At 44.1% G+C, this 19379-nt stretch overlaps 1 long non-coding RNA gene and 1 pseudogene across 1 annotated transcript in view; one reads left to right on the top strand and one right to left on the bottom strand.

Annotated features, from left to right (window-relative positions):
* LOC150003985 (uncharacterized) overlaps positions 1-19379 on the top strand; it is a 389637-nt gene that overhangs the window by 239687 nt on the left and 130571 nt on the right. The gene's annotated exons all lie outside the window — the stretch shown is intronic.
* On the bottom strand, positions 9331-9444 carry LOC150003987 (small nucleolar RNA SNORA31; annotated as a pseudogene).

Below are 19379 nucleotides of genomic sequence, written 5' to 3'. Positions count from 1 at the left end.
TGCCAAAAATGTTGGTTGCTGATGGGAATTGCCCTCTTGGAAGGCAGCTACTTTGCCCTCTTGACAAATTGTTTTACATCCTCTCCCTGGGGTCAGCCTGATTCAGTAACTTGTTGCCGTGGAGGTACAAAGGCAAGACCCTCTGCGCTTAAGGAGAAATCTGCAGGTTTATTCCAGCTCGAGTCTCCTGTGGGATGTGCTGAGGCTTCAGATGCTCTAGTATCACAATTGAGTTTCTCCTTCTGCCCAACCCTGCTTCCCCTAATCTCTTACAAATGTCATTCCTGAAAACATGCCCTGTCAGCTTCCTGCATTCAAGTCTCCATCTCTGAGTCTGTTTCTCAGGAAACTCAACCACAGCTAAGACGATAGGAAATCACTGGCTGCAAATTACTAATCAGAGTAAGAACTCAGACTACCTTTTGGCAATGATTTAAGGGCAGGATGAATGGTTCAGGGATGATGCTAGTCTAAGAGCATTCTCTCTGGTCCAGGAAGAGTCAGAGGTGAAAACAATTGGAAAAGCACCCCACCCATTACTTTGGGGTGAAAAATCAGCCCTTCGGTGTCATCACTCTGTGGATGCACTCTGTGACTTGGTCTTGGCCTTGTCATTTTCCTAAGCCTGTGTTTTGTAGGGAGCTCTACCACCACAGTATTGAGCTAGAATTCCAAGTGTGCCCTATAGTTAGGGCGGGCAGAGCCCCTGAGAACCGGCATCTCTGCAAGGTCAAACCCATCCTCTCACTGAGATTATGTATCAGTGGTAATCTCTGCTTTAAGAGGAATGAAGACTGCTTTCTCGGTGAAGTAAGTCACTGCTGTGCATGCCAGGCAAGATATTTAAGGAGATACATTTTTCACCTGAACTATACTTAATAAGAGTAGTAAATTATAGGACTGAGGATTCAGAAGCATGCCAGATACCCACTGAGCCATCACATACATTGCTGTTGGTCCTGAGCAATGCTCAGATTCAAATGTCTCACCTCATTGTCATAGCCTTGCTGAGAGTATATTGGAAAAATATGAGTGATGTATGCCTAGAAATGACAGAGTTTCATCCAAGAGAAGGTTTAGTGTGAGACATGGTAATTGCAACTACCTTAATGAAGTACTTTCTCTATGCCAAACAAATACCTATGTCATTAAATTAACCTTAAGAAAATGATTGTTTTCAACACTGTAATTTTTCCTTCAAATATCACCCAATTGATTGGGCATTTACTATAAGAAATTATATTCCTAAGCAAATTCCAAGTTTTAGCTCTCTCGAAACCCTTGGAAAGTAGGCACCCACTTCCATTTTATAGATGATAAAAAATAAAGCTTACGAAGCTTAAATTTCTTACTCTATGCTACACAACTATCAAACACCTGAGCCAAGTTTAAAATTCAGGTTGGTCAGAATCCCCCAAAATGTGTTTTTAATCACTGCACATGAGCGTACTGCTTAACATCACATAATTCTCTTTATCTCTGATGGGTGAGCACTTGAAAAACAGATGGGAATTGATCTGTATGTACCTACCGAGAGGTCTTAGGACAAGTGAGAAGAAATTCCAAGGCGGATAGATGGAGATTTAAAATAAGTGTATTGGCCAGGACCCCATTCAAACCGATCAAAGGTGAAAATCCAGGGACAATCACACATATCTGGTTATTGATGCTCAAACAGTATGGGCAGGAATATGTTTTCTCTTGCTGCCTTCATTCTCAGGGTTAGACAAAGATGGCCACAAGAACAGCTCAACTACAAGCCATCAACGACCCCAGAAGAGAGTACATTTTTCCTTTTCCTGATTACTCTAGAAAAATCCCAGCATTAGCTCTGAATCAGCTGGCTTTGACACATATTCATTTCTGGACAAATCACTATGAGTATGAAATGGTTTATAGTAATCTCTCTATCGTGGTTCACTTATCGTGGCCTTACTCTATTGTGGGATTTTTAAAAATATTATATTTAATTATTTATCATGGATTTTTTACTGTATCTCAGGATTTTGCAGTACTGTATATGTATGTTGTTAAAGTGACATAGGTTTAAGAGTGTAGAATATGTTTAAGAGCATAAGTAGTGTTTATAAACGTGTGGAGAAGGTTAATAAGGGAGTGGGAAAGGTTAATAAGGGACTGGGAATGGTTTATAAGTGTGTGGGAAGGGTTTATAAAGCCTTAAAATATATATAAATGCTAAAATAAGTGTAAGGCTTCTACTTCGCAGATTTTCACCTATTGCGGGGCAGGGGGTCTAGAATGTAATACCCACAATAAGTGAGGTAATTATTCGCCAGAACTGGGTAATCTGTTGACTCAGAAGCTAGGAAGTTGGCAAGAGAAAGGAAGGGGAGAATCTCCAAGGAGGGTGGGGGGAGGTTCACAAAATGAGAGGGAGAGATCCTGAGAAGGCACAATGGCATATGCCTTTTGTAATGAAGGACAGACTTCACACCTCGTAGCATTCCTGGTTGAAGCCCACTCATATCTTCTCAGACAATTTCTGGTTCCGTGCTTCTGTGCTATGAGGCTGAAGAGTGTTCTGCAATTCCAGTCTGCCACGTGTATGGGAACAAACTCAACAGCAGGTACGGCCAGTAATTGTGCATTCTGTTAGATAAATACCCCAGCAACCTCATCCCTCGGGTTAGATAATTCTTATGTGTGTATTCAAATCTGCTTCCTAGAATTTCTTAGCAAGCAGGATTAAGCTCCAGTTATCTGACACAATAACTTGATTTAAAATATACCCTATATTCATTTCCCTGTCCATCTCTTATGTCAATTCTCCATGTCCCTACTGTATTTACTGGGATAGCCTCCCAAATAACCTAAGTGTACTTGAATCCTTGTCTTACAATTCAAAAATAATGAGATAGGCTGCCTCGTGAGGTAGTGAAATTCTCAGCAGAAGTATTCAGTCATGAATATAAGAAGGCATTTGGGGAGATTCAAGAATGAAATGGGTGATTGGATTGAACAACCTAATTTTTTTTTTAATTGAAATATATTTGATTTATTGTGTAAACTAAAAATGCACAAGATGGTTCTGGGGGCACATTTACATATTGTAATGTGATTACCACTGTAGCGATAACACCTCTATCACATGATATAAGTCTCATTTCATGTTTGTGGTTGGAATCATGAAGGTCTCGTCTCTTAGCAGACTGGATGATTGTAATACAATATTGTGACCTGTAGTTGCTATACTGTGCAGAAGATCTCCAGGACCTATTTGTGTACACGTGGCAAGTGTGTACCCTTCAACATCTCTCCTATTCCCCCAGCTTCCTGCTCCCAGTAACCAGCATTGTACCCTATGTTTAGATTCCGCACATAAGTGACATCGTGTAGTACGTGTCCTGCCCTGTCTGACTTACCTCATGCAGCATAATGTCCTCCAGGTCCACCCATGAGGTCACAAATGGCAGGATTTCCTTCTTTCTCATGACTTAATAATATCCCACCAAGTATCTCTTTCTCTTCTTTCCCCTTTCACCCTTTGACAAATGCTGAAGTTGTTTCCATGTCGTGGCTCTTATAAACAATGCCGCTATGAACATGGGGATGCGAGTATCTCTTTCATAACCTGCTTCATTTCTTATGGTTTCAAATTGAGGCTCAGGGGCTAAAATCTTGCTCGTATAAAGTGCCCCTGAATATCCCTCAAGTTGAATTGATTGTACAGGAGAGCAGCTGAAATTTCGCGTGAACAACACTCAATAGCATTTTCTCTTTTCTTCCGGAGTACCGCGTGCAGGACCCAACCCATCGGTTCGGACAGGGGCGGCTGTTTACCAGTGTCCAGTATTCAGTGTTAAAAGGTGTTGCTAGTCATCCCTTTGAAAGACCTGCTTATATATTGAAACCCTTTAGTGTCACAAGAATTTTTACGTCCCAAGACTGACATGATGAAAATATCTTTTTTTTGTGTGTGTGGTATTTCTAAAATACCATTCTTTATTTTCTCTATGTGCTCTTCTAAGCTTATATTTGTAAATTTTGTCATTAAAAAGCATAATAAAACAGCTAAAATGTTTAAGGACATAATGCCCCTTGTTTGCTCCGTGGAAGAAACCATTGCAACGGCTAAACTATGGCGATACTTATATAGTTTTAAAATATTATTTTTTATTGCAACAAATGTACTGGTCTCATAATACCATAGGCAGATCTCCAGCTGCGTGTGTAACATAAGCTGGGTGGCTAAGTCAGTTACATGGTTCGGCAGTTTTGCAGTTAAAATGAAGGTTACTAATGAGCTGAACCTGAAGTAGGCAGATTGTCCTCTATGACCTGGTGGACCCCTGTATTAGAAGAGCCCCTAAAGCAGAAAGAAAAGGTAGAGGAGGTTTGAAACATGAGAGCGATTTCACACACCATTACTGGCTTTGAAGATGGGATAAGGGCGGGTACATGAGGAAACTGTGGGAAGGAAACAGATTCTGCCAAGAATTTCAAAGATCCTGGAAGTGCATTCTTCCTCGGAGTTTTGAGAAGAGAGGCCAGGCTGGCTGATGTTGGCTTGTGACACCCTAAACACAAAACGCTGCGAGTCACCCGGATTTCCAATTTAAGAACATGCGAGAGAAGAAGATATATGTTGCGTTAGGCTGCTAAATTTGTGGTTATTTGTTATGTGGTAACATTAAAATAACGTACATGAGAACACATTTAAGAGTAAAATATTTAAACAGAACAAATTCAAAGTCTTCATGAATTACCCATGAGCAATAGTTTTTTGATCTCCGGTTGTAACAATTTTTATCCCTGAGGTATATCATACTTCCAATGCAGATGGAGAATAGATCTGAAATTGTATTTGAAATTGTATTGTACACACACAAAACTAACACATTTGGTTGTTGGCTCAATATCTCAGAGGTGGAGAAGAAAAGGGCTTCAAGTTACAAAAACATGGAATTTCAGGAGGAAGAGAGCATACAGCATATGACCTGGGACTCGGCATTTGTGAAGGACCCGCAGTTAGACCTTACTGTCCCTTCTAATGCTGACTTGAATCATTACTCATTTACTTGTGACTCCATCCTTACAGAAAAAGAAACCTTAAATGCCTGCTCTGGATTTTGAAATCTACTATAGAGATAATAAACAGAGTTCTCAGGGGAGGATTTTTTTTTTTCTTTCTAGAGGTTGATTGAAAATCTGATGTTCAGCCTCCTCTTTTTTAAAAGTTGCATAGTCTTATAAAAAGGCCTTCTTAGGCCGTTCTGCTCTTCGTCAGCTTGGGAAGGACTCAAGGCTACATGAACGTGTCATATTCTTGGTCCTGACTAGTTTTAAATTTTGACACGCAGTATCACCCAGGCAGAGAAAGAGCCTTTGCAAGAGAACCTATAAAACAAAGGACGTTCACAGTTGCCGCGAAGAATCAGGGTTGTGTTGTCATCTGAGGCTCTTTGTGCTCATCTGGACATGGGCCCAGTACACAGACATATAAAGGAAGTGATTTCTCCCAAAATAAACGTATCAATTAAAAAGAAAGAGAGATAATGAAAATAGCTATTTCGCTTTTTTGATGTGTGAAAGAATGTCTGTCTTATGGAATTTATTCCCAAGTGACGTCTTCATCTCCCCACTGGTACTTTTCTCAAGCTCACTCATAAAAATGCTAATAATAGGCAGAATATGTTCAGTGTGAGTTATGCGCTGGGCACTATGAACATTACTACACTGAATCCTCCCAAGAAATATATGAGTGCGGATGGTGTCAACATTTTAGGCTCACCCAGAAGCAAGAGGCAGGCCTCCCTGACTCTGGTGGTATATTAATTAGTAATCACTATACAACAAACCACTTCAAAAGGTGGCGTCTAGAACAAGAAGCATTTACACTGCTCACAAGTCTAGGGAGCGGCGGGGAAGTGTCTCTGGCCTCGGCTGGGCTCACTCATGCATCTGCAATCAGTGACGTTTGGGTGAACTGCCCTGTCAACTTTGGACTCAGTCATGTGTTGGGGGTCGACTGACAATGTGCGAGACTAGACTATCCCCCATTCAGACAGGTGGGCTCTCTCGTCCAGCTGGTTTTATCCTCCGGGAGGCCAAAACAGGTTTGATTTTTATAGGCACGCAAATGGCCAACGTTCCTCTCTGATGGGGTGCCCAGAGCCATCCTTTCGGCTCCCTTAATCTGTGCATGCTGCTTTTATAAATACAGCCCCAAATTGGGCTTGATTGTGTGTTTTCTTTCTTCACCTCTTCTTTTTAGTATTGCACCTTATTCTTTATCGTCAGTATTATAATCTTGTCTATGTCTACAACTGTACCTTTTTTCTTCATCTTATTGCATTACAGGAGTCCCTCTCTATATTGCGGTTCACTTATTTCAGCCTCACTGTATCGTGGTGGGATTTTTAAAAATATTATATTTAATTATTAATTGCAGATTTTTTGCGATATCGCAGGATTTTGTGGCACTGTACAGTAAATAATAAAATAAATGTAAGGCTCCTACTTCACGGATTTTCACCTATCGCAGGGGCGTCTAGAATGTAATGCCTGCGGTAAGTGAGGGATCACTTGTATGTTGAATTTGGTTTCTCATCCACAGTAAATGAGCTGAAGTAGGGCTCTCACTCCTGGATTCATGCCATTTGTTTCAAGGCAGAGGGCAGGCGTCTGCTGTCCTCCCCTTATTTCCTCTGTGAGTTCGGGCATGTGGGTTGCTGTAGCCAAGGATGCTGTTCCCTTAGCATTCAGTGTTCCTCTGCTGAGTTATTCTTCAATGCCAGGCTTTGTGCTAGCTGCTTGGGACACAAAAATGGCTGAAACCCAGCCCTGGTCCCCGAAGAGCTGCCGGGGATAACAGTTTGGCCTAGAGCAGTCTCTTTCAGGAGACTCAGGCTCTGTAGGTCCGTGTGTGTCCTTCAGCGTCTCTTCTATACGCTCTTCTGTGCCCCAGAGGACACTTGAGTAGTGAGAGAAGGTTGCACAGCCTTGTAGGGTGCAAGGAGGACAGTCAGGCTCTCAGCTGTCTTCCTCTGCAGAATCCCTCAGCAAGGCTAATGCTCTGGTTCTTTGGGGTGCCCCCTCCTGCTGGCGTCCTTAGCCAATGACAGACATTGGTGTTTCCTCCAGTCTCAAGGTCCACGTTCAGCAGGGCCCTCATCTTGACTCCAGGCCCCCTCCAGGCTTGGATCCCCCTGTCCTCTGGGGGCTGGTGACAGTAATGCACTGTGGCTCTGTCTGCCCTGGGCAGTGGTGTGTGAGGGGGAGCCTTGGCTTCTGCACTAATCCCACACTTCAGTGGATCATAGTCTTGTGCTGACTATGAAAGGCTTCCCTGAGGGGCTGGCCAACTCCTGAGGCATTGCCCAAGGATGCAGGGACCCAAGGATGGTGTCAAATCCTCCTAAATGACACTAGGTTCTGTGTCCTCCACCTTGGCATGCCACAACAAGGGGTAAGCTGGAACTTGAATAGTTTTATGAGGATATCACATATAGAAAATCAGATTATAACATGTATATACTTCAGGTTATGATATATATCAGATTATTAGCCTCTATAACCAGGCTGCAGCTTTCTTAGTTGCTTGTGGTCCTCATCAGTACTCAAGCCCCTCCACCACAAATAAATAAAAACAAAGTGGCCCCGGCCACTTTCTTCTTCTTTCCCTTCTAGTGGGACCAAACAGACCCTGACACATACCAGATGGTTTCTCATCCACGTGCTTAAACTCACATCTTTCCTCCTCCTGCCTCCCTGCTTCTCAAACTTGGCAACATTTGCATCTTTATGATGATGGTCTGAAGTATTACCTCCTCTGGAAATCTTCCCTCCTTATCCACTGAGGCTGGGTGAGACCCTGACGGGCTGAGTTGTCTCACTGTGGTAGAATATTCTGTCCACATGTGTATATGCCTCTCCGCCAGGCTTGGAGCCCCTTGAGGACAGGATCCAGAGCTTTGCTCACTGTTAAACATGCAAGGACCTACACAGTGTCTGGCATGCAGTAGGTGCCCACTAAGCATTTATTGAGTAGGTGAATGTCTTTATGAACTAGTACAGGGATGCTGTCACCATGGTGGGCAATCAGGCTACCCTGAACTGAATCACTGCTTGCTGACTTGGTCTTAGTTACGTCAGTCTGATGCTTTTGTAGCTCTTGGTAGACATTACAATGAAAATGACCTGAAATGAAGCCTAGGAGTTCTGTGTGGAGGAGCCGTTGGGCAGCTTATGGAAGGTCCTGTTTCTCTGCACAGTGTCTAATTGAATGCCACATCTAAAGCTTTCTTCTATTCACAAACATGAGCTCTCCCATGGCCAGAGGGACAATTGCTTGCAGTGTTAACATGAATAAGGCGTGGAGAAGCCTTCCTTCTAGATTATCACTCAAGTATAGCAGAGATGTTGCTACAAGTCAAAAGTATTTTGCCAGGAAGTTTCCGTTAATTTACATGGCTTTCCAGTAAGGTGCAAACAAATGCCCAGGGCTTATCGGTTCTAGACCTCGCCCTTCCCTTCCAATCATCATTTGGAACGTACCATCATGTGCCTTAACTCCCCTTCTGTGCCCAGTGATCCCTCCACACCCACTAGGAGTTGCCTCTGCGGTGCTCCAATAAGGTCACACCATGCAACCCATCCCACCAGACCTCCCCAGTTCCCGGCCAGGCTCACTGACGGTCACGCCTTTGCTGGACTTGAAATCTCCTTCCTCACATTCACATTTCTCAGCTTGATGCCATTCTCTGGTGTTTCAGGATGGGAAAAATAACACTTCATTTATCCCCATTTCCGTTCCAGTCACTGCGACAGCCATGCTCTGTGACGAGGCTCTGGCTAGGAGGCTGCTGGCTGGCACGGCCAGCAAATGACTAATTCTAACACAGTATTCAGTGTTAGTGAAGTGGCAGGGAAAACCAGAAAAGAAAAATGGAAGATGGAGGCACCAGCAATGGCTTAGTAGAAATAAGGGCTCTCTGGGAAAACGGAGTAAATCAGAACTTGTTAACTCAATGCCACTCAGTACATAGGCACTGGGGAAATGAAAGAGTGAATGGGGCCGGATGCACACCTACTAACCAACAGAGAACTGGACCTGCCCAACCGTGGGCTGTGGAGAACCCAAGGTCCGCTTCAGACTTGCTTGTACTGGTTTGGTGGTACCCACACACCTTTTTACCACATGGAACATCTCTTTTGTTACTTTTGCCCCATGGATCCAAAGTATGGAAAGGATTTGATCCCAAAATAAATGATGGTATCTTTCAATTAGTACTTAATTCACTTCCCATTGTTTTATTGATCGAAGATATACAAACTGCCAATCAAATCTTCTTCTTCTTCTTTTCTTGCAGATGTAGTCCCCTATTCGATCTGGGCTGCCACAAAGAGAGACAGAAAGCACAGGGATTTTTTTCTTTCGCATCCTAGTGCAACCAATCAAATCTTCTGACCAACAGGAAACAGACAGTAATTCCAGCTTGAAATAGGTTATTTGATATTTTAGTCAGTTCATAAAGTAGTAACACAAATTACTGTGGAATTTATTTTAGGCTTCATTAAATCTTGAAAAATGCTCATGCCCTGAGCTCATGCCCTGCCCCACCCCAGCTCAGTGTTACTTGTGTTGGTCCCTCAGGGTGGGGTCTGAATGAGGCGTGATAGACCGTGCATTTGTTCAGAAGTTCAAGTTCTGTCCTAGGTTCTTATGTTCAAATGATTTTCAATTCCATCCACTTGAAGTTTTGCATTACTTTATTTTAACTGATTGTGGGAGTTCCTCAAAATTACTAAATTTGGATTATTTATAAACATAAATTCTGTGTGCTACCAGCAATAAGTGAGGGCTCCAATTCATCACTGTCTTCTGTGTTGGCTGCCACCCAAGACTCAGAAATGTCGCGAAGCTCCTATTGCGGTGACTTACGCCAACAGCATCACACTTCAGTATTCGCTGGTTTAAAGAGCGTGGCGAAGCAGGAAATGTGGCTCTTCTTTCCCTCTAAGCTCTTACAGTAGGTGCTCGAGGTTAGAGACCTAATTTTATTAACATCTTTCCAAGACTTGACTATAAAATGTTATTCCAGTCCCCACTCATGTCCTTTGGAAAACGTGTGGGGGTTGAGGAGGAAAGGGCGCATTGTAGAGGGTGAAGGGACTGGCAGGAAGAGGACCGCAGCTTACCGTGGGGGGGGGGGGGGGGACGAGACCAGACAGGTGGGGTGTGATGTGCTGTGTCGGGGGGAAAACTGGGGTCGATGATGGGGGTTTCAGGGGTTGTGGGATGTGAGGAAGGTGGTTTACTGTGGAGTGTGAAAGGGTGCTGGGTGGGAAGCATGTGGCGTGTCTGTAGAGAGGAAGGATGGTGGGTCACTGTGAGTGTGACGTGGTCATGGGGAAAGAGGAGGGGACATACTGTGAGTGTGATTTTTGTCATGGGGAAAGAGGAGGGGACATACTGTGAGTGTGATTTTTGTCATGGGGAAAGAGGAGGGGACATGCTGTGAGAGTGATGTGATCATGAGGAAGGAGGATTGAACATGCTGTGAGTGTGACGTGGTCATGAAGAGGGGGGCGGGCACGGCTGTGAGTGTGACGTGTCCATGAAGAGGGAGGAGGGGACACAGCAGTGAGTGTGACGTGGCTGTGAGGAAGGGGCTAAGGGTTAATGAAGTATAAACGTATTACGAGTGTGGATGTCACCATCGTGGGGTGTGAGGAGGCTGTGGGCGAGGAGGGCTGGGGTTTCCTGCAGTGTGCGGTGTTTGTGGGAGGCAGGAATCGGGGATCGATGTGGAGGTCAAAGGACGGTGGGGGTCAGAGTCTGGGGCCTGACGGGGCTGAGGCTGGGTGGGTTGGTTTTTACTGTGGACTGTGGAGGGCTTGTGATGGGCGAGCCCTGGGGTTTCCCGGGAAGTGTCATGTGTCTGGGAGAGGGTCGCGTTCACACGAGTGTGAAGTGTTTGAGGGGGGACATTGTGCTTTATGTAGAGTGTGAAGCGGCTGTGGGTAAGGACAGGCATTTCTTTTGGAACGTGAGAGGTGTGAGAGAGGAGACTGGGGTTCGGTCTCAGTGTGAAGCCGCGGTAGTGAGGGATGATGGTACTCAGAGTTGAAAGTAAACCGGTTTTGTGGAGCGAGGCTTGGGCTTGTCATGGGCGTGCGGTGCGGTGTGAGGTCGCCCTTTTCCTGGGGTGTGAAATGGTAGCAGAGGTGGGAAAGAGCTTCGGAGGGGACAACCCAAGGCTCCCCGTTAGTGTCAAGTGTCTGTGGAAAGGGAGGAACGCTGCCTAACGTGGAGTGAGAAGTCGTTGCCGAGCTGGGAGGGCTGGGTTTGCTCTGGAACGTCAAGGGTTTATGAAGAGGGAGGACTGGGGCTTATGCGGGGTGTGAACTGGGTGTATGGGGAGGCTAGTTATTTACCACAGGGTGTGAAGTGGGTGTGGGGGAGAGAATGGGGCTGCAGTGGGGTGGGAAGTGACCGTGTCAGGGGGAAGGTCATGGCTTCCTTTGGAGGATGACAGGACTTCTGCGTTATTTTTGGCCTGCTCTTTCGCTCTCCGCCTCTCTGCAAACTGTCTCCCAACGTGGCTGGACATGTCCCTCAGTGGGAGCCAACTGAGAGTTGGGAGAGCTCTTCAGCACCCCTACAGCCCTCTGTTCTCTTTCTTATTCAGCCAGTATTACTTGAGCACCTACTATGTGCCTAGCCCATTCTAGGAGCAGGAAAACCCTCAGGTTGCTTTAGGTCTGAAAGCAAATAGGCTGGAGCATGGGACAGGCCAGTCCTTGAGTCTTGAGGCTGCCTAGACTCCGTAGGGTAGTAAAGGGCACCGCCTCACGTAGTCACTCCTGTTCTTCAGGATGAAATGGCACCTGGAATTCGAGACAGACAAACTCCTTTGAATAACAAACATGGGTCAGGCAATAGGTATTTCAGCAAGGATGCTAAACAGAGCACGTGAGGTATCACAGACCCAAAGCCCCTAACACTGGTGAGCCCGGGGTCCTCTGAGACAGGGGCATTACAGGGCTGTATAGAATAATATGGTCAAATTCATGGACTCTGGGATCGGCCAGTTCTGGGCTCCAATCTGAGTTCTACTATGTACTTGACATCTGTCACTGAGCCCAGACAAATACCTGCTCCACATTTTGATGCTTCTCTAGAGTGTAAGTCTCTCCTTCCCAAACATAGAATACATTTTTCTTGTTGCAGGAACCAGCATAAGCTCTGTTAATCAGATGGATCCTGGAGGACATTTAGGGTACAATGAAATAGATTTATGAAAAAAAAAAAAAAAAAAGGCTAGGTTGAGGGAATCCATTCTACTGTCACAGAAAGACACAGGATACTCTTCTGGGATCTTCAGCTGGGTAGCAGCTCCTGGTTCACAATGTCCCAATTATGACAGATCAGTCTCTCTGAATAGGGGTCTTTCCTGGAAGTTTAGCTTAACATCTGTTATTTCAGCCTCTTCATGAATTGTGGGAGCTGTCTACATCACTTAATGGATCCCTTTCTTCTTAAAATAGCTAGATTTAATAACCATGTTGCTTTCTGTAAAGAAGCAGTCACTACAACTACTAATCCACTTTGGAACTTTGAGCAGATCAGCCTGCACAGACGCCTTGGCCTATAGGGGCAATTCAGCCTAAGGGTTAAGGACACGGACCGTGGAGTAAGACCACCTGGGTCTGAATCCTGGCTCTGACACAGCTGTGTGAGCTTGGATACATTATTGGTCTTCTTGTGTTTCTGTTTCCTTCTCCATGAACTGAGGAATAATGTCCTCATGGGGTGGGTGTGAGAATTGAATAGGCCTATTCATACAGGTGCTTGGAAAAGCACCTGGGACATATGAATCACTGAAAAAAGATTGTAATTGTCACCCTTTCTGAACCTCAGTTTTTCTCCTATAAAGTTGAAGTGACATAATTGAATGCCTATGGTTGTAGTGACGATTAGGTTTTTAAATAATACAGGTGATAATTCTTGGCTGCCTTTCTTACTTTTCTTCCTTCTCCCTCCCTTCCTCCCTCCCTCCCTCCCTCCCTCCCTTCCTTCCTTCCTTCCTTCCTTCCTTCCTTCCTTCCTTCCTTCCTTCCTTCCCTCCTTCCTTCCTTCCCTCCTTCCTTCCTTCTTTTGTTCCTTCAATCCTTCCTGGAGAAAGGAGAAAATGGTTGTCAACCAGAACCTGAGGATCATCTAAGGCAAACCTGATTTACTCATCAATTTTAAACTCGTTCTTCTCCTTTGGGCCACCTAGAATTGAAACTACACCCCATCCCCAAAAAGTAATTCATTACCCAGGGAAAGAGAGAGACTAAGATAAATAATTAAACAGCTCTGTGAATTGATTAAGTCTACTTTAAGGAGTCAAGCAGTTGCATTTATTTTAGCTCCCACTGGGCCAAGAACTTTCAACAAGATTTTTGCTGTTGTTTTGCTTTTTGTCTTGTTTTTATTGCCTGGCTTAAATGTCTTTAATGTGCCTTTCTTTGCAGTGTTCAATTTTTTTTTTCATTTTATACCTTAAATAACATCTAGCCATTAGGTAGAAGCTTTTTCTTTTCTTTTTTTTTTTTTCCTTCAATAAATACATTCCCCAATAAGGAATGTAAAGCTATTAGACATGAGATTTTTTTTCTCAGGCCATTATTAGAACCACTCTGAAGCACCCAAAATTCTGGAGAAAGCAATAAAGAGACTATAGATCAGCAAAATAGTTGACACTTGGTCCATTGTCATCTTTCTTTTCCTCAGTGAATGTTACCCTCTGTATCAGATTTGCTTTCACTGTAAGCCATGGAAAATGCATGGCTTGGGGACCAGGAGGAAGTTGGCATGAGTGCTGGGTTTATCCATGGCTTGAAGCACCCTACTCTCTTTAGTGTGAGTCATGTTCCAAAGCAGAATGGAAGCTAGTGAGGATGGCCCCGTGTTCTCCTAGGTTTGTATCCAGCAGTGAAGGTAATCATCTCTTCCCTCAAGGTTCCCACACAAATACAGGGCCTGACTTTCGGTGGACTGAATCAGGTCACATGGCCAATCACTGGAGCCAAGACAATGCCAGGCTTTGATGATCAAGGCCTTAGTCATATGTCCACCGAGAGCATGTAGCTGGTGAATGGGGAAGGGGCTGACACCCCAAGGGAAAACCAGGAAATTGTTACCTATGTAAGGTAAAAGGGATCCTGGACCACACAATACAAAGAACGATCCACCGCAGTCATCTCCAGGTTACATTTGGACTATGAGTTGAAAAAAAGCGGAGGTCTTTCCAGTAAATTAATGCACATGTTATCCCACTGAAGCGTGCGCCTGTTTGTTCTCTGCACACCGGTCACTGAAGTTGGAATCCTGAGATTTCAAAGTCACACTCTGGATCGGTGAGTCACAGCCAGGAAGGACACATCACACAGAGTGGGGATAAGGGGGCAGGCAATGAAATATTGAAGGAGTTTTGATGTAGTTTGGAAACACAGACTTAATATTACAAGTACATGTCTGTTGAATAAAAATCAAAGCTTTATTTTTATAACAGAAACCATAACAGGAAAAGGAAGATAACGTTGTCTTAGCTAATGACAATGGGCTGAAAAAATCCTAGGCATATATGAACTAGCCAGTATATCATCAAGGGAAACATGCTCACACCATGAAAGGTATGTACTGGAATTTCAATAGTGTGAGGATATTATGTAAAAAATAACAATCACTTTTTATTGAGAGCTATTATTTTAGATTTGCTAAAATGTCACCTTTTCAGAGATGCCTACTTTGACTACGAAACTCATATCTACACCCTGCCAATTACTGTTCATAATTATTCTCTCGGAACCTTTACCATTGGTTGTAATTATTTATTTTTGACCCATTTGATATCCATCTTCCTCTCTAGAATAAATGCTTCATGAGCACAAAGATCATGTCTGTTTTGTCTTCACAGTATAGCCAGTCCCTGATGTTTGAGGGGGTGCATTATTTTAGTCAGGATAGGACAGGCTCTGCTGTGGTAACACGTGAATCTTTAACTCTCAGTGGCTTAGAAAAATAGAGGTTATTTCTCATTCACACAAAATTTGTTTTCATTTAAACAGTTTTCCTTTGTCTTATAACCGTATCATGTACTATATGTGGCTTCCAGGGTCTCCAAGGGACAGAGTGGAAGGACTGACTCAGCTCATAAGTGACACATTGCTTCCACTCAAGTTCATGGCCAGACATAGTCACCTGACCCGTGACCCCAGCCCAACAGCAAGGGAAGCTGGAAAATGTAGAAGACAGTAGATGTGTGGAGAGTGTCTCCTGGCTTGAACACAACAATTCAAACTTTTCTGGTTTCCATGAGAAGGAATTTATGTTAAACTCCAAGGCCTCTCTCCACTCTGTCTTACCCCTCATTGGGAGGAGAGTGACTTATCTCCTGGGTGCATTTGGGAGAAGGAGCTAACCTTCTTGGAGCAATCCCTATCTTTCTTTCATTTTCTGGGGGTGGGGTGGTCTGACTGCCGAGAACAGACACTCTGCAATGCTCTTCCTTGCTGCAAGTTTTGCAGAATAAGGTTTCCCCCAACACACACACAGAGGGAGACCCTGTGATTGTCCAGCAGTGCTAGACAATGGGTGAATAAATTAGATTTCTTCTGCGGGTTGGTGTAAGAAAAGCCATTACTCTGAATAGTGTTTTAATGGTGATAGTCTAATCTCCATCTGCCTAAACTCAATGTCTTTTTTCTCAATGGGGTCTGAACTCAGGCAGAAAGCAAGAGGGGTCTTGATGGACCCTGCAGACCAACATCAGTTCATTTGGTCCTGATAGGTATTTGATAAACATCCAATGAAAAAATGGACCTACAAGAACCCTGTAAAGATTATCTAGCCACATTTCCCCTTACGGAAACACCGAGCGCATGTGACTTCTCAAAATCACCTACTCAGCTGATCTCCAAGTCTCTGCTTCTTCTAACACTCACCGCTAAAGCCATGCACAGGTGGAATATAAAGCAGTATCTATTACGCTTCACATTCTCTCCATAATTTTAGAGAACTTTCCCACAAAGAAGAGGAAGACTTAAAAAGGATTAAAATCCTCTGAGTACATAACATACTTTTCTTTGCCAGAAGGTGTGTGTGCTGAGGGGTAATTCTGTCCCCAGCCACTGCTCGCTTCTACCACCTAAACCATTGAATATTTTGGGGTGAATCATTCTCCATCTGAACCGATAATCCTTGCAGCCAATGTTTCTTTCTGGACCATAAAAATGCAGTGGCTTGTGAATCACGCCACTATTTAACCCAGTCCCTCCCTAGCCCTGCAACCGAGCTCCAAGCCCATAACTTATAATCTACCCACCCACACATATTGAAATGAGATTATTGTTCCCACAGAAAAGAACCCTGCTGTTGCACAAGTCCCAACTTTGTTCCAGAGAGTGATAAAAAGGACAAGGGAAAGGCCTGGAGTTGTTTGATAGGCCTCTAAGAAAGGCAGAGGACGGATGAAAGATTACCATCCTGGGTACACAGTGTGAAACGGTGTTTCTGCAAACATCCAGAGGGCTCCCACCCTCCACCTGGGCACACTCCCTAACCCTTTGATCTAGAAGCCATTACAAATTGCTGATAGTTAGGGGGGATGGTCCTAGTGAATGCCCTTCTCTCTGTCGCAAAAGTAAGAGCAGCCAGGGAGGAAGACTATCCATGAAAGAGCATTGTGGTGAATGAGAACCCGGGCTGAGGAGCTTGGCACAGAAGAAAGAGCAAAGGCTTTGAGATCATGTGGATGTGGACTATGGTCTCAAAGCTGCCGTTTACTGGCTCTGAGACTGAAAAACGCAACTACTAGTGGAATCTATGTGCCAAGAACTGTATTAGCCACTGCAGTTGTAACCGTCTGTGGAACCTCAGCAGACTCTCCATCACCTGCCTGAAGCTAGACCTTCCCCTCCTTTACCAAGAGGCTGATCAATTCTACCCTGTGTAATTGTTATCAGGAGAGGAGACCATGTGGGGGCCATGCCTGGTTCACAGTCAGCATGCAGCCAACAGAAATGCTGATTCTTCTTAGCTCTTTGGAAGAGGCTAGTTGTATGTTGTCCTGGAGAATGGGAGTCATTTGTGGGAGGGCCAAACACTCAGCTACAGCTCTGGACAGAGTCCCAGCTAAAGAAAGTTTGGGATCAGAAACCAGGGATTGAGCTTCAATTTTCTGACCATCCTGGAAACCAGAGGAGCTCCTGGATTACAATGACACATCACGGGGGATGCTGGAAGAGGACTGGGGAGGATGGGACCTCTGCGCTGGGAAACTGAAAGCGGGAGTCACAGATGAACTCGCTGGGAGGCAGCCAGAGGTTTGGAAGAAGGCAGATGTGCTTTGCCTTTCCATCCTCCATTCCTACAGAGGCAAACTTGCACAGAGGAAATTTACATTCTGACCTCTGAAGATGAAGTTCTAGAGGGAAAGAGGCAAGCCCGGTGCTCTCTGTGACTGCTTCCCTGTTACCTCCCACTGCCCCAGCAAGGCCCAGGTCCCCCGTGGACCGCTCGCTGCTCCATGCATGGCCCTCCAATGTAACCTGGAAAACCATGATCGAAATGTCTATATCCTCCTAAACTCCTCCAGTGCTAGGACTGTGTTGTATTTGTGTTGGTACTAAGGGTCTTACACACCGACATACAAAGATATATATACACAAGTATACTTTGTAAAAAATTAGAATAATATATAAAAATTTAGTACCTTCCTTTTGCTCTTCAAGGTTAGAGTGTACCCTTACTTTTTTCAATGGTTGCAAATATTTCATCAAACAGCTATACCATCATTAACATAAGAATTCTACTTCTGATGGATATTTGTAATTTTTTTCTGTTCCCATTACTTTCTCACAGAAATCACCCAGAGTCTTTGTCTGTGTCATTGATTACAATCCTGAAAGTGGTCATCCCACTGTCTTGTGTATAATGAGGCAGCTAAATGGTAAAGAACAAAAGCTCTGGAGAACAAAAAAATGACCTCATTGATGAGCCGTGTAAGCTTGGGGAGGATATTTAACTTTTCTGAGCCTCAGTTCTCTTACCTCAAACTGTAGCTGATGACAGTAAACTACCAATAAGGTTGGTGCAATGAGGAAATGGGTTAATATATGTAAAACACACAGAACTGTGTGTTTATTATTATTACGTATATTTACAAAGCTGTGTCCCACAAGACTGGGAGACCCTTGAGGGCAGGGGTCAGCCAGCCGTGTAGTCTAACCACACAACTTGGCAGTGAGAAGGAGCTTTGTGCATATTTGCTGAATAGCTAAGCAATGCAGGAAGTCAACCATCAACCTGACTGTTGCCCAATGCTCCACAGAACGTGGTTCGTTAGTTTGGATTAAATCTCTACCCCAAAGACATTTGAAACGTACCAGTCCTAAGCACCTTAGGAAATAGGTATATGAGATATTTTCTAGAGACAGAGATTGATAAGGGGAAGGAGAAAGACACAAGAGGAATCCAGGTGCCCTAGAGAAAGAGCAGAGCAGAGAAGGCACAGGAATAGAAGTGGCCAACCTGAGAACAATATCAGAGGCTGCCCAATTTTGTCCAAGGCTGCTTCTTCCCCTGTGCAGTTATGTTAGACTCAGACTCCTATTCCCTTAACTGTGGCTGATCATTCCCCCTTTATCAATACAATACACTTGAAATGAGGAGGCAAACAAGAAAGGAAGCTAATGATTATTGAGTGCCTACTATACAACAAAGGCTTTAAATAACGATCTTATTTGAATCTCACAGACGCGCAGAGAAGTCGGTACTATCATCCCCTTTCTATATATGAGGAAGCTGAGACGCGATCATGTATGGTCATACAGCTAGGAAACACAGAGTAAAGATTTACACTCTAACCTTTTTACCTCCCCATTCTAACCCTTCCTTCCCTGTTTAAGTAGAGTCCAAGTAGAACTCCTTCCCAAGGAGAAAAGCATTGCAAGTTTAGCATTCTGACTTCCTACCCCAGGCAGGAAAGGAGGGAGTACATTAACTTGAAATCCTAGTCATGAAACTGCCAAGAAGCATGCACAGTCATTAGCCTTTGTTTCTGCTTGGGTACCGTGGTTGAAGATGGGAAGGAGAAAAGGTGTTCAAACAGGTAAAAGTAAGCCCATCCTGTCTGTAAGTGGGAACTTGCAGCATCAGCGGACAGATACGGTGGAATGTTCCATCGCTGGAGCAAATCCAGCACAGGGGAGTATCAGAGACAGTGTTCCAAGTTTACATAGATTTCCTTTTAATCACCAGCTTATAAATTGGTGGGAAAGAGGAGAAAAAGGAAGAGAAATGGACTTTTGTTCTTAGTCTTTATTTTCTAAGTGCGTCAAAGTGTAGTCCTAGTTTTAAAAAAATG

Source organism: Furipterus horrens, unplaced genomic scaffold (genome assembly GCF_987537825.1).
Source record: "Furipterus horrens unplaced genomic scaffold, mFurHor1.1.pri manual_scaffold_7, whole genome shotgun sequence".
In the NCBI taxonomy this organism is placed as follows: domain Eukaryota; kingdom Metazoa; phylum Chordata; class Mammalia; order Chiroptera; family Furipteridae; genus Furipterus; species Furipterus horrens.
This window is presented reverse-complemented; position numbering and strand designations above follow the sequence as displayed.